Source organism: Papio anubis, chromosome 5 (assembly GCF_008728515.1).
Source record: "Papio anubis isolate 15944 chromosome 5, Panubis1.0, whole genome shotgun sequence".
In the NCBI taxonomy this organism is placed as follows: domain Eukaryota; kingdom Metazoa; phylum Chordata; class Mammalia; order Primates; family Cercopithecidae; genus Papio; species Papio anubis.
Window position 1 is genome coordinate 37,367,916 of NC_044980.1, and position 11,129 is coordinate 37,379,044.

At 41.8% G+C, this 11,129-nt stretch overlaps 1 protein-coding gene and 1 long non-coding RNA gene across 5 annotated transcripts in view; one reads left to right on the forward strand and one right to left on the reverse strand.

Annotated features, from left to right (window-relative positions):
* Positions 1–1,155, forward strand: part of LOC116274883 — a 40,884-nt gene extending 39,729 nt beyond the window's left edge. Inside the window, exon 3 of the long non-coding RNA XR_004183694.1 lies at positions 1,075–1,155. This is a non-coding gene — a long non-coding RNA (uncharacterized LOC116274883). The remainder of the gene's footprint in view (positions 1–1,074) is intronic.
* The window catches only part of LIFR (LIF receptor subunit alpha), a 76,462-nt gene extending 66,124 nt beyond the window's left edge, over positions 1–10,338 (reverse strand). For 2 of the 4 annotated variants that reach the window (XM_031666124.1, XM_009208310.4), the window contains exon 1: positions 10,005–10,338. The gene's annotated coding sequence lies outside the window, so the exon portion shown is untranslated. Of the gene's footprint in view, positions 1–9,226; positions 9,543–10,004 lie in introns of those variants that run through there. The other 2 variants (XM_009208311.3, XM_003899597.4) reach the window with 1 other exon arrangement.
* Positions 10,339–11,129: the final 791 nt, after the last annotated feature.

Below are 11,129 nucleotides of genomic sequence, written 5' to 3' on the forward strand. Positions count from 1 at the left end.
GGAACATGAAAACACGACTCAAGAAATTTTCTTTCTTTTATTTGGCTGTATGAGGAAAATCAAATGCAAGCTCAGTATTTGTCATAAAGGTTCCAAGACATATCTTTCATGACTACTGACGGTCTACTTGTTATCAAAATATTTACAACAGTTGCCAACTTAAAAAAATTGTCCCTACATAAAACTAATTACAAACTAATGTAGTTTTACACACTGTCAAATGGAAACATTATTTTTAAATATAGTCATGTGTGCTTAACGACAAGGATACAGTTCTGAGATTTGTGTTAGGCAATTTTGTTGTTGTGCAAACATCATAGAATGTACTTACACAAACTTACATGGTATAGTCTACTAGACACCTACGCTATATGGTATAATAGCCTATTGCTCTTAAGGCTATAAATCTGTGCAGCATGTTACTGTACTCAATACTGAAGGCAGCTGTAACAGAATGGAAGTATTTGGGTATCCAAACATAAAAAAGGTACAGTAAAAATACAGTATCATAATCTAATGAGACGACCATCATATATATGGTCTGTTATTGACCTAAACATCATTATATGGTACACGACTGTAAATGCTTTACTGCCACTCTCTCTCAGTAAGATCATGTGCTGGAATTTCTCAAGTGGGATAGCCATAAATTCCATGCATCCTAGATTTTTTAGGAGGAGCTCATTCTCAATAATTTTACAAAAGATAATCTCAAAAAGGCATGAGGTCATACTTAAGATAATGAAAGATTATCCTTCACAGAAGATATACAGTAGCAATTTTAAGCCTATTAACCTAGGATATTCTTACACTTGTATAACATAAGTCATCACTAAATCATTCATGAATGTCAACAAAGTGAAATAACAGTATGTTCCTCATATACAGTAGTTCGTTGAATATGCAGGAGGCAACGTTTGTGTTCAGTAAAATGTAATATCACAACAAAATTCCTTTTAAAATCAGAAGGGAGGAAATGAGGACTACTTGATACTTAACTGTAGTAACCATCTATTTATTGAGTGGGCCTCCTGGCTTTGAACCACACTGGTCACTTCCATATGTCATTCACAGGGCAGAGACATGTCCGTCCAGGACGCCGCTGCAAATCTGATGCCTACCTAGTGCCTGTCAAGGAAAAGGCACTCAACAGTGACTTTAATGACTCACATCCCACTCTAACTCCTCTATAAAAGGAAAGAAAGATCAGACCCTGACCTTCAAAAATGAATACAGGACTATTCAAGACAACAACAGAAGAAGAAAAATGCCTTCAATTCAAAATAAAACGTATTGGCAATGGAAGGCATTTCAGTTTTAAAGCAAATAAAACTCGACAAAATATTTCTCAATGACCAGAAGCAACAAAATAGTTTGTCAGAATGCCCTGAAATGCTTTCCATGACAGTTTGATAAAACTTACATAACACAATTATTCTGCTTGGAAATTCTGTATTATTAAGAATAGAATACTGACTTTAATCACCATATCAGATCAGTGAGATCAAGGTAACATTTATTAAATATTACATGTGGGCACCATGAGCTGGATATTATTATCCCCATTTGACAGATAAGGAAATACAAAACTTGCCCAAGTTCACATAACCAGTAGTAGTAAATGGGAAACGGGATCTGATCCAAGACTCTCTACCACATGGCATGCTTTATGTGTGGGAAATTCAGGAAAATAAAAAGAGTAACAGTCAACTGTAATTTCAACACACGAAACACAGTATCACCTAACATTTGGCCTATAGTCTTCCTGGCATTTTCCCACATAATATGTAGAACATTGTACACACACACATATACATGCATGCACACACACACACTCCATAAGCAAAAACAAGGATCAACCTACCCATACTGTTTTACAATCTGCTTTTTCAGTTTACAAATACTGAGTATCTTTCCGCATCTATAAATATTCCTCTATATCACTGTTAAAGAAAGGGTATTCTATCACATGTATGTACCACAGTTCATTTAATCAGTCCCCCTATTATTGAGCATTTAAGGTGTTTCTAGTTAATAACTATTATAAACAAACTTACAGGCTGGGCACGGTGGCTCACGCCTGTAATCCTAGCACTTTGGGAGGCCGAGGCAGGTGAATCATGAGGTCAGGAGATCGAGACCATCCTGGCTAACACAGTGAAACCCCATCTCTACTAAAAATACAAAAAATTAGCCAGGCGTGGTGGCAGGTGCCTGCAGTCCCAGCTACTTGGGAGGCTGAGACAGGAGAATGGCGCGAACCCTGAACCCAGGAGGCGGAGCTTGCAGTGAGCCGAGATGGCACCACTGCACTCCTGCCTGTACGACAGAGCGAGACTCCGTCTAAAAAAAAAAAATTACAAAAATCATTTTTGCAAATTAGAGGAGGGTTTTTGTTTTTTTCATGTATATTTTTGTGGAGGTCACTAGAATCTGGAAGTGAGTTTCTTCCAAGCTTCAGAGGACCTCCCTCCAGATTTTGGTACACCCTAGTAAGTAAGCTTCTTAAGAATCACTGCGAGGAGAAAGGTATTGACAGGAGTATGGTGCACACATGCACTATAACCACTGCTAAAGACTGGTCTCTGTATACATGTTTTATTATTTTTCCTTCGTTTAGATTCCTAGCAGTGAACATGCCTGACTAAGGGATGGGGCACATTTTTGAGGCTTCTGATGAGTAATACAAAATTGCCCTCCTGTAAAATTATAACAATTGAAACACTCACCAACAGCATTTGAAAGTGACAATTTCCAAAACCCTCCAGTTGACCAGATTTGTTTTTAAACAATCATATCCTCATAGGGCCATAAATTTTTTTTTTTTTTTTTTGAGACAGAGTCTCGCTCTGTCACCCAGGCTGGAGTGCAGTGGCGGGATCTCAGCTCACTGCGAGCTCCGCCTCCCGGGTTGACGCCATTCTCCTGCCTCAGCCTCCCAAGTAGCTGGGACTACAGGCGCCCGCCACCTCGCCCGGTTAGTTTTTTTGTATTTTTTTTTTTTTTTTCAGTAGAGACGGGGTTTCACCGTGTTAGCCAGGATGGTCTTGATCTCCCGACCTCGTGATCCGCCTGTCTTGGCCTCCCAAAGTGCTGGGATTACAGGCTTGAGCCACCGTGCCCGGCCATAAATTTTTAAAATAGCTGAGCTATTGATAAAGCACATCTGGAAAAAAAAAAAAAAAAAAAAAAACAACAGGGAAAAATTCAAACAATAAATGCTAGATTTTAAAGCATCTGTTTTCAAATACAAAATATAAAACTTAATGATACCAGATACCAGTAGGCTGAACTTAACAGAATGACTTTAGAAAATCCAGTGATAAGAGATTTTGAAAGGTACCAAGCTAAGATGTAAAACACCGCACCTTTGTTTGCCTGTCTGGCTTAAGAGTTTGGGTTTTAATAGCAACATGTTCTATTTTTCTAACAAGAAACTCATAAAATGGTATATTCTTTCAGATTGTGTAAGTACTGTCTTATAGCTAACATGGCAATCTGAAGTTCTTAAAATTCCTTTAGATAATCACTTATTCAACAAACATGTGAATGTCTACTATAGACTAGACACTGTTCTAATGCTAGGGACATGGTAGTAAATCTCACAAAAGTTCCTGCCCTTGAGGAGCTGCTGGTTCGAGAGAGGAGTTCAGAACCCTGCAGTTAAGAGTCCAAAAATCATGGTTATACTGCCAATCAGGACTCCTGGATTATTTGGCAAATTATAACAACACCTCTGGGTCTAAGTTTCTTTATCTTAAGAAGCTGACCAGATGGATCTGAAGGGCCTTCCAACTTTCCATCAAGTTATCTACTTCACTTGATTTTTGTTTGAGTGCTTAATTTTCTACTATTCATGAGAGCTTTACATTTTAAGCTCTATATAGTTTTTCCACAAAATCAGATTCTCCCAAAAGAACAATTTTACATTTACAGTAAAATTGTGTTGATCCAGGCAACTTCAAGGAATAAGTGTAGGATGAAGTTCCAGTTAGAAGAAAATGTATGCTCCTAACTTTAACTGTTTCTATGGAGATGTTTCTGCAATGGTCTTGCCTCTTTCACCTTTGTACTGCACTATAAACACTAAGGCAAGAAGCATGGCATGACTGTGGGTCTCCAAGCCTGTTGCATGGAAACAGCTGGCATCCTGTCCCCACGCAGCAGGCGCCTTAGTGCTTACCGTGGCACTTGGGTGTCCTCAGGGGCTGCAGCCTAAAGTCCTGCTGGTGATTTGCACCTCTCTCCCACTCACCTTACCTCCAACTCAACAGGTACAACAATTCTGCCTGAAGTCTACATCTCACTGCCCTGTTAGCATTTCTGTCACCTCTTGTTATTTTCCACCAGATGTTCCTGCTACCACAATTCAACACTCTTCAGATTCAGGGTGTCTTTGGAGAAGCCTACTTTGGGGAGAAGTTAGAAAAGGTATTGCAAGAGGCCTCAGTATTCCAAGGCAGTCTCTGGAAGAGCACCACACATACACTTTAGGTAGTGATATCACCGCCTTGTGGCCTCTAAGGATATTGCCGCTTAGTAATATAGATACATATTCCCCACTCTAAGCATATACAATGATTCCAATTCTTTCTCTGTATCTTCCTTATAAACCGGAAGAATGATTGGAAGCCAAGATTTTCACCTCTGTGCAAAAGTATAGAAAAAAATACACCTACCAGAAGTTTTTCCTCAACTTCCAACATGAAAGCGTAGAACAGTATCTCCCAAACACAAGCTTTGCTCACCTGAGCAGTAACAGCAGCAACATCCTATAAGAATGCATGTGTTGTCATTTTAGACAACGTAAGACAAATTTGCAATTTCCATTATTTCACAAAAGGAAAGGTAAAGGAATTGGTAAAAACACTTTAACTCAGGCATCTAAGCCTCTAAATTTACCCCAAATGGTAGGTGTTTCTACTCTTTTACTGAAGAACTTTTGCTGTATCAAGACAAAAGGACATAGGCCACTTTACTGAAGAGTAAGGATCTAAAGAACCCTCCTTTACAGATAATTTGCACAGAACTTAAGAGAAACAGTTGGAAATAAAATTGTCATAAGTAGGAACAGCTTATTATGCTAAGGTATTAATCGCTTAAGATAGGAAACAAAAAAGTTGAAAACCATCATTCTGGAAGACCACAACACTTCTAATATGGAACAGGAGTCCAAAAGACACAGTCAAGAGAAAGATGAAGATTCTTATTAGACATCTATAACAACTGCTTGGCATAAAACTCATTTCCCAAGTTTTCAATTATTATTTAGAATGACAGATTAGAAGTTAGGAAAAGGAAATGCCACAAATTATTGATATTCCCTATAGGGCAAGCACACATTCCTCCTGTGAGAATAAAAGTACCTACATATATTTTATCTACTCATTAGTCTGTCATCTGGCCCAAAGAATTAAAACATTCAATACATACACACACACACACACACACACACAAAAGGCATCTTTGAAATCTTACACTTATACAAATGGCTATTACACGGAAATAAAAGATAAAAATACTCATCTTCCTGAAAATCTCTCATAAATCACTATAATTTTACTGAAAAGGGTTTGTTTTTAAGGTTTTACACTTGAATTTCATGGAAGAGCAGTCAAGTGTAATCGACTTAAAGCAATACTCCGACTAAAGTGATAATTTGAAAGAAAAATGGTAACAGTATAACCAATTGCCTATGTCAAAGGCCAGAGCCAAGCTGGAAAACTAAAAGACTCCCAAATCTAAGTATTTTGACCAAAAGCAGGTAAGATTATTTTGTAAATTCTCTAAGTATTCATTTACTCAATAACTATTCATAGCCCACTATGTGATGAAGGTGGTTCCTGGTGCTGCAAATGCAATCGGTAACAAGCAGATGTGTTGCTAGCCCCCTGGAGCTTCCAGCCTATAGAGGAACTCCACCACTTACATCTTTCCCATTTCTGTAAACATTTCTTGACTTATGCAACACATATAGGCATCAACCCCAGCCCACTCCTCTCCTGCCTGCAGCTCTCTCCTTTCACCAACACCAGCCACAGAGGCGGTCCTCTGTCCCTCAGGTATGCAAGGCTCAGTCCTGCTCCAAAGCCTTTGCACTTGCCCTTCCCTCTGCCTGAGCCATCTTCTCTCAGATCTCCAAAATCATAGGCTTCTTCCCCTTCATTCAACTCTCAGCTCAGACTCCTCCACCCCAGAGAGGCTTCTCAGGCCACTTGAAGTAAAACAGCAGCCCACATCCTGTCCCATTCTACCATGCAACCCTGCTTTATTTCTTTTGCAGCACTTAGCACTATCTAGTCACTATCACTTATTGCATCTTTGCTTTTTATCCATCTCCTTCACTGAGATTATAGCAGTGTCTGTCTGTCCTGTGCAGTGCCATAATTTAGTCCCTGGAAAGTTGTCTGGAATATTAACAGATGCCCAATAAATACCTATTTAAGAACAAATATACACAAGGTTAGCAGTTTTGTATCACAACAGGTACCAAATAAAAGCCAAGGGAATGCCTTAAATTCTAAGGGGTGTTTGCACCATTTAAACTATATATATATATAGTTTAAATGTTTTAAAAGATTATCATAGCTTACACTAGTCCTAAAAAATAGCCCTCAAAAATAAGCATAATGAAAATACTAAAGTTCAACACTGGCTAATGTTCAAGCTTTATAATGTATCAGGCTCAATTCCTAGTATTAGCATTACTTTTATAATTTATTCTTTTTCAAAAGCATGCTGACAAGAGACCCCAATTTTTTCATTTTAAAGAAAAGCAAGAGCTAAATGTTTTTTAAAAGCATCCATCCCCTTAAAAGTTGTTATTAATCTTATCATAAACTATAAAATTTGTAACCATATTATACTAACATTAAAATATAAGATACTGGTGATAATCTACAGAAGGCAGTGATTTGAGTGCCTAATGCCAACCAAATTTTATGAAACATAAACTACCCTCATCTTCAATTTAATCAAAGGTACAAGCTGCCTATGTTCAAAAATATTTAAACACTTAAGAATTTTTCCTACAGATTATTCTTTAAAATGTGTATCTGTTCCTTCTTTTCTTTTGTTGAAACAAAGAGCCAAGTTGTTACCCAAGGAATAATGACTTTAGTTACTAACCATCATGGCTCCCACTTCATAGCAAAGATGCCAAAGGCTCTTAAGGACTACTGTGAAGTTATATAGAAGCAAACAATGCACGCTGGGGAGAAGGCACATTTATTTCCTGAAAGGTGATATAAAGAAACAAATGACTACTCCCTTTAGGCCTTTGGGAATAACCAAATCCACTTAAAAACCTCAAGAACTAATGCTTTACAATTTCATAGCAAATTATTAGAAACAACCTACGTATATCACAATAAAGAGGCTAAATAAATTATGGTCCATCCCTAATGGAGTACTCAGCAGCTGTTAGAGAATGAGGCAGGCTCTCTCAGATATCAATGGAGATTGCCATGATTTAGTACTCTGGGGAGGGAAGAGGGACAGGGGGAGCTGGTGCAGAGTATACAATGGGTCCTCATCTTTGGGAATACAAACAAAAAGAACACTTACAAAATGTTTACACATACGAAATGAGCATAGGCTATCTCTGGAAAGACATACACAAGGAGCCAGTAGCTGTGGAACATGATGAAAGAGAGGTATACTTTCTACTCTGTATCCTTTATATCTATTGAATCTTCTCCATTGTGAATAGATTACCTGCTGCACAATTAACATAAGAATAATGCATACTATTACCAACATATTTGTCAAAGATGACCATTCAGAAGCAAATTTTTCAAAAATCACAAAAGTTTTGCTCCTTCAACAGCAGAGTCCCTGATTCTCATTCCCCAGAAGAGAATTCAAGTCTCCAATAATCAGAGGCTTGCTAGTGATCTCACCTATTACAAAGCAAAGAAGTCTCAATTCAATTCTTGGAGAGGAAATAGCTGCTCACACCAACTTGAGAACACATCATATATTTAAATTGAGCTTGCAACTGACTCCCTAATGAAGTTTCCAAATGAACAGTTGCACCCGACTATAAGGCAGAAAGTCAACGTAAAAGACAAGTAAAAGAACGGTCTCATGTTTTTAAAAACACATTATACTTAGGCTTCCTTTTCTCTGTCAGGCTTAGACAAGAAACCCTCTGGTAATAGTGAAATGTAATTTCAGATCTGTGGCAAAATAATCATGTAAGGGGAAGGGCAAGTAGCATTTGCGCCGAAAAAACTCCTTGGTTTATTCACTTGTGAAAAGGAAAGGTTTGCTTTAAATTTAATTTCTATACCATTTCTGGACCCCTGCCTAAACGATACTATATCACATTAATCTTACTTCAAGCAAATAACTTTTTAAAATTAAAAACTAATCTGAAACTGAACACGAATCGGAAGGCAAACTTCAAACTGAAACTTTTCTGTTGAAAGAATGTATCTTTTAAAGACACATAAAAAGAAATGCAAAGAACCGATTTCCATATAAATGCCATTCAATAACAGTGCAGGTTTTAACAATATTTAACTGCACTAAACACATTCAAAAAGGAACACAAAGATACCCAACTGCAAATAAAAGACCTCATATATTTTTGGTGGCAGAATGGGGGGGGGGGGGCAAAATCACATTAATTCAGATTAATCATGTAAATTCAGAACACATGATGTGCAGTTTTGCGTTGCTCAGAACTCCTGAATCCAGCTTTGTGCTTTTACACAACATAACAGAAATGGCATCTTTCACAAAGCCTAACTTTGACCTCCAACACTTTAACTTTGGGTTTAACCAGTATACCATCTTCGGAAGTAAGCACATAAAAATACAGGTAAGTCAAATGCACTACGGATACAGAAAGGACGGGGAACAGGTTTAAAGTGGAGTTGAAGCACAGGGACACGAAATCACCTGGCAGGTCAGCTCTCCAAAAGAAAAACATTTCAAGCTCCCTCCCATCCCCCAGGTAACCTCTGGCCTCACAACTCACTGCCGCGCGTGGGGCAGAAGTTCTGGGTGCTAGAGTCCGCGCCCCCCGGGACACGAGGGTGACCCAAGGGCGCGCGGAGAGCGGCGGGACCTGGAGCGGCGCTCTCCGGGGTCACTCCCCTAGGACGTTCCGCAGAGCCCGGAGCGCTGCCCCACCCCGCCCGGGCCGCCCCTGGGGACCCCGCTCGGGGCTCCGCGGCTCTCCTGCCCCGCGCCGCGCCCACCCACCCCCGGCACTCACGGTACGCTCCCGCGCCGCTATCTTGCCATCCCCGGCCGCCGGCTCTGTCGCCTCGGCCGCCGCCCTGGGGCTGCCCAGAGCCCACAGCCGCCCAGGGGCAGGAGCCGCCAAGGAGGGGGCCGGGCACAACCCGCCGCCGCCGTCTCGCTTCCCCAGTGCCGGCGAGAGGCTGCTCTAGGCGGCCACGGGCGAAGGGCGGCCCGCTGCGCTCTGCGAACCCCGCGGGCCGCCGCCGCCGCCGCCGCCGCCGCCTCCAGAGCAGCCCAGAGGCAACACTAACGGCCACCGCCACGGCCGAGTCGCTCCAGCCGGGACTGCGGCGCGCGGGGGCGGCGCCTGCACGCCGCTCGGCTGGGGGCGCCGCAGCAGGCCCGAGCCCGCCCTGACCCACGCCCTGCCCCGGCCCGGCCCCGCCCTAACCGCGCCCGCCGATCCCGCCCGCGCGCGCCGCGCCCATGGGCTGCTCCAGGCGGAGGAACGCGACCGCGCGACGGGCCCCGGACGCCGAGGGTGGTGCTTCCTCCCAGCCGGTGGTGGGGCTCACAGGTCTCATGGAAGCGCAGGGGAGAGCGAGGCGGCCGAGCTCAGGCAAATCCTCGCGAAAGGCCCAGTGCGCGACGGCCCTGCGGGGAGGACCGCGGCTCCCCAGGTCTGCCGCTGCAAACGGTGATGCCTTGAGGGGAGAGAGCGGGACAGTGTTTCGCGCCTCTGTTACCACTGCACACACGAAAACCAGCTTCTGGGAGAGGGGGATGATTGTTGAGACTTTGCGAATTACCTAAACAGCCCAGGGCCGAGGCGCCGCCGCTCGCGTTACCGCCCTCCTGCTGGGTGCGGGACTCCCCTGCCCGAGAGGGCCCGCGGGCGCGCCGAGAATATCCTGGAGCCATCTAGTCCTGCCTCGGAGGTGGGGTGGGCTTATTTGTGCGGAGCAGAAACGGATCCCTTAATGGGGTGAGATTTTTTCCTCCGTACATTGTTCCCATTTCCGCAGTTTCACTTGGCCTCGGTTTTCTTCCAGAGTAATGACCAAATGAAATTAGCTGGAGAGCGTTTGATGGCGCAGGATCACGGTCTGAAGATGTTTACGCTGTATGCCGGACGCGTTTGATGGTGTTCTCTTCGGCACAATTAATTTTGCAAAGTTAAGAAATGTGCCAGATAGAGCCCCTGGCACGCAGTCAGGACTACAGACACACCTTGAGTAGGAAACTGGCTTGTTTGTTTCATCTGTGATTTATGTGATGCACCAGCACCAAGGCCAACGTGCTTTTTAAAGACCTTTGGATGAAATTCCAAAGCAATTTATAAATTGGCAAAATGAAGCTTGTTTTGTAAAATAACTCTTCCCTGTTGATCATGTAATTAAGTGGGCAACAAAACACCTGAAAGTACATTTATTGAAAAGTAGAATCCCAAAACAAAAATATGTATTTCACAGCTAGATACGGTCGCTATTAGTGTCCTAATCGCCAGCTCCATCCATGTGTGTATTTTGAACACTAAAAACGCCTCCTGTTACCCCTAAGACCTTGTTTGGATAACATTTTTCTATTATAGGTACTTGAAACTAACCCGATTTAAGATGTTTACCCTTTTTCTTGAGTCCTTGATGGTTTGGGAAATTTATCCTTATTCATATTGCACAATCCTGTCACTGTCTTTTCCATTAGGCACAGTGCCTAAGGTCCACAATATTTTTAGAGGCCCACAAAAAAAAAATTTCAAATCAGAAGGAAAAATATTTAGGTTTAAGAAAGTATTTTAATATAAATTAATATATTTGTTTTTGTACTAATACAATCTTAAATATATATATATTTAGTAGTGTAGTGTCCCTCTTAACTTAGATATGTGAGTATCGCTCAGATAAGTACCCTTAAGACAAATTCTTCCCAGAGAC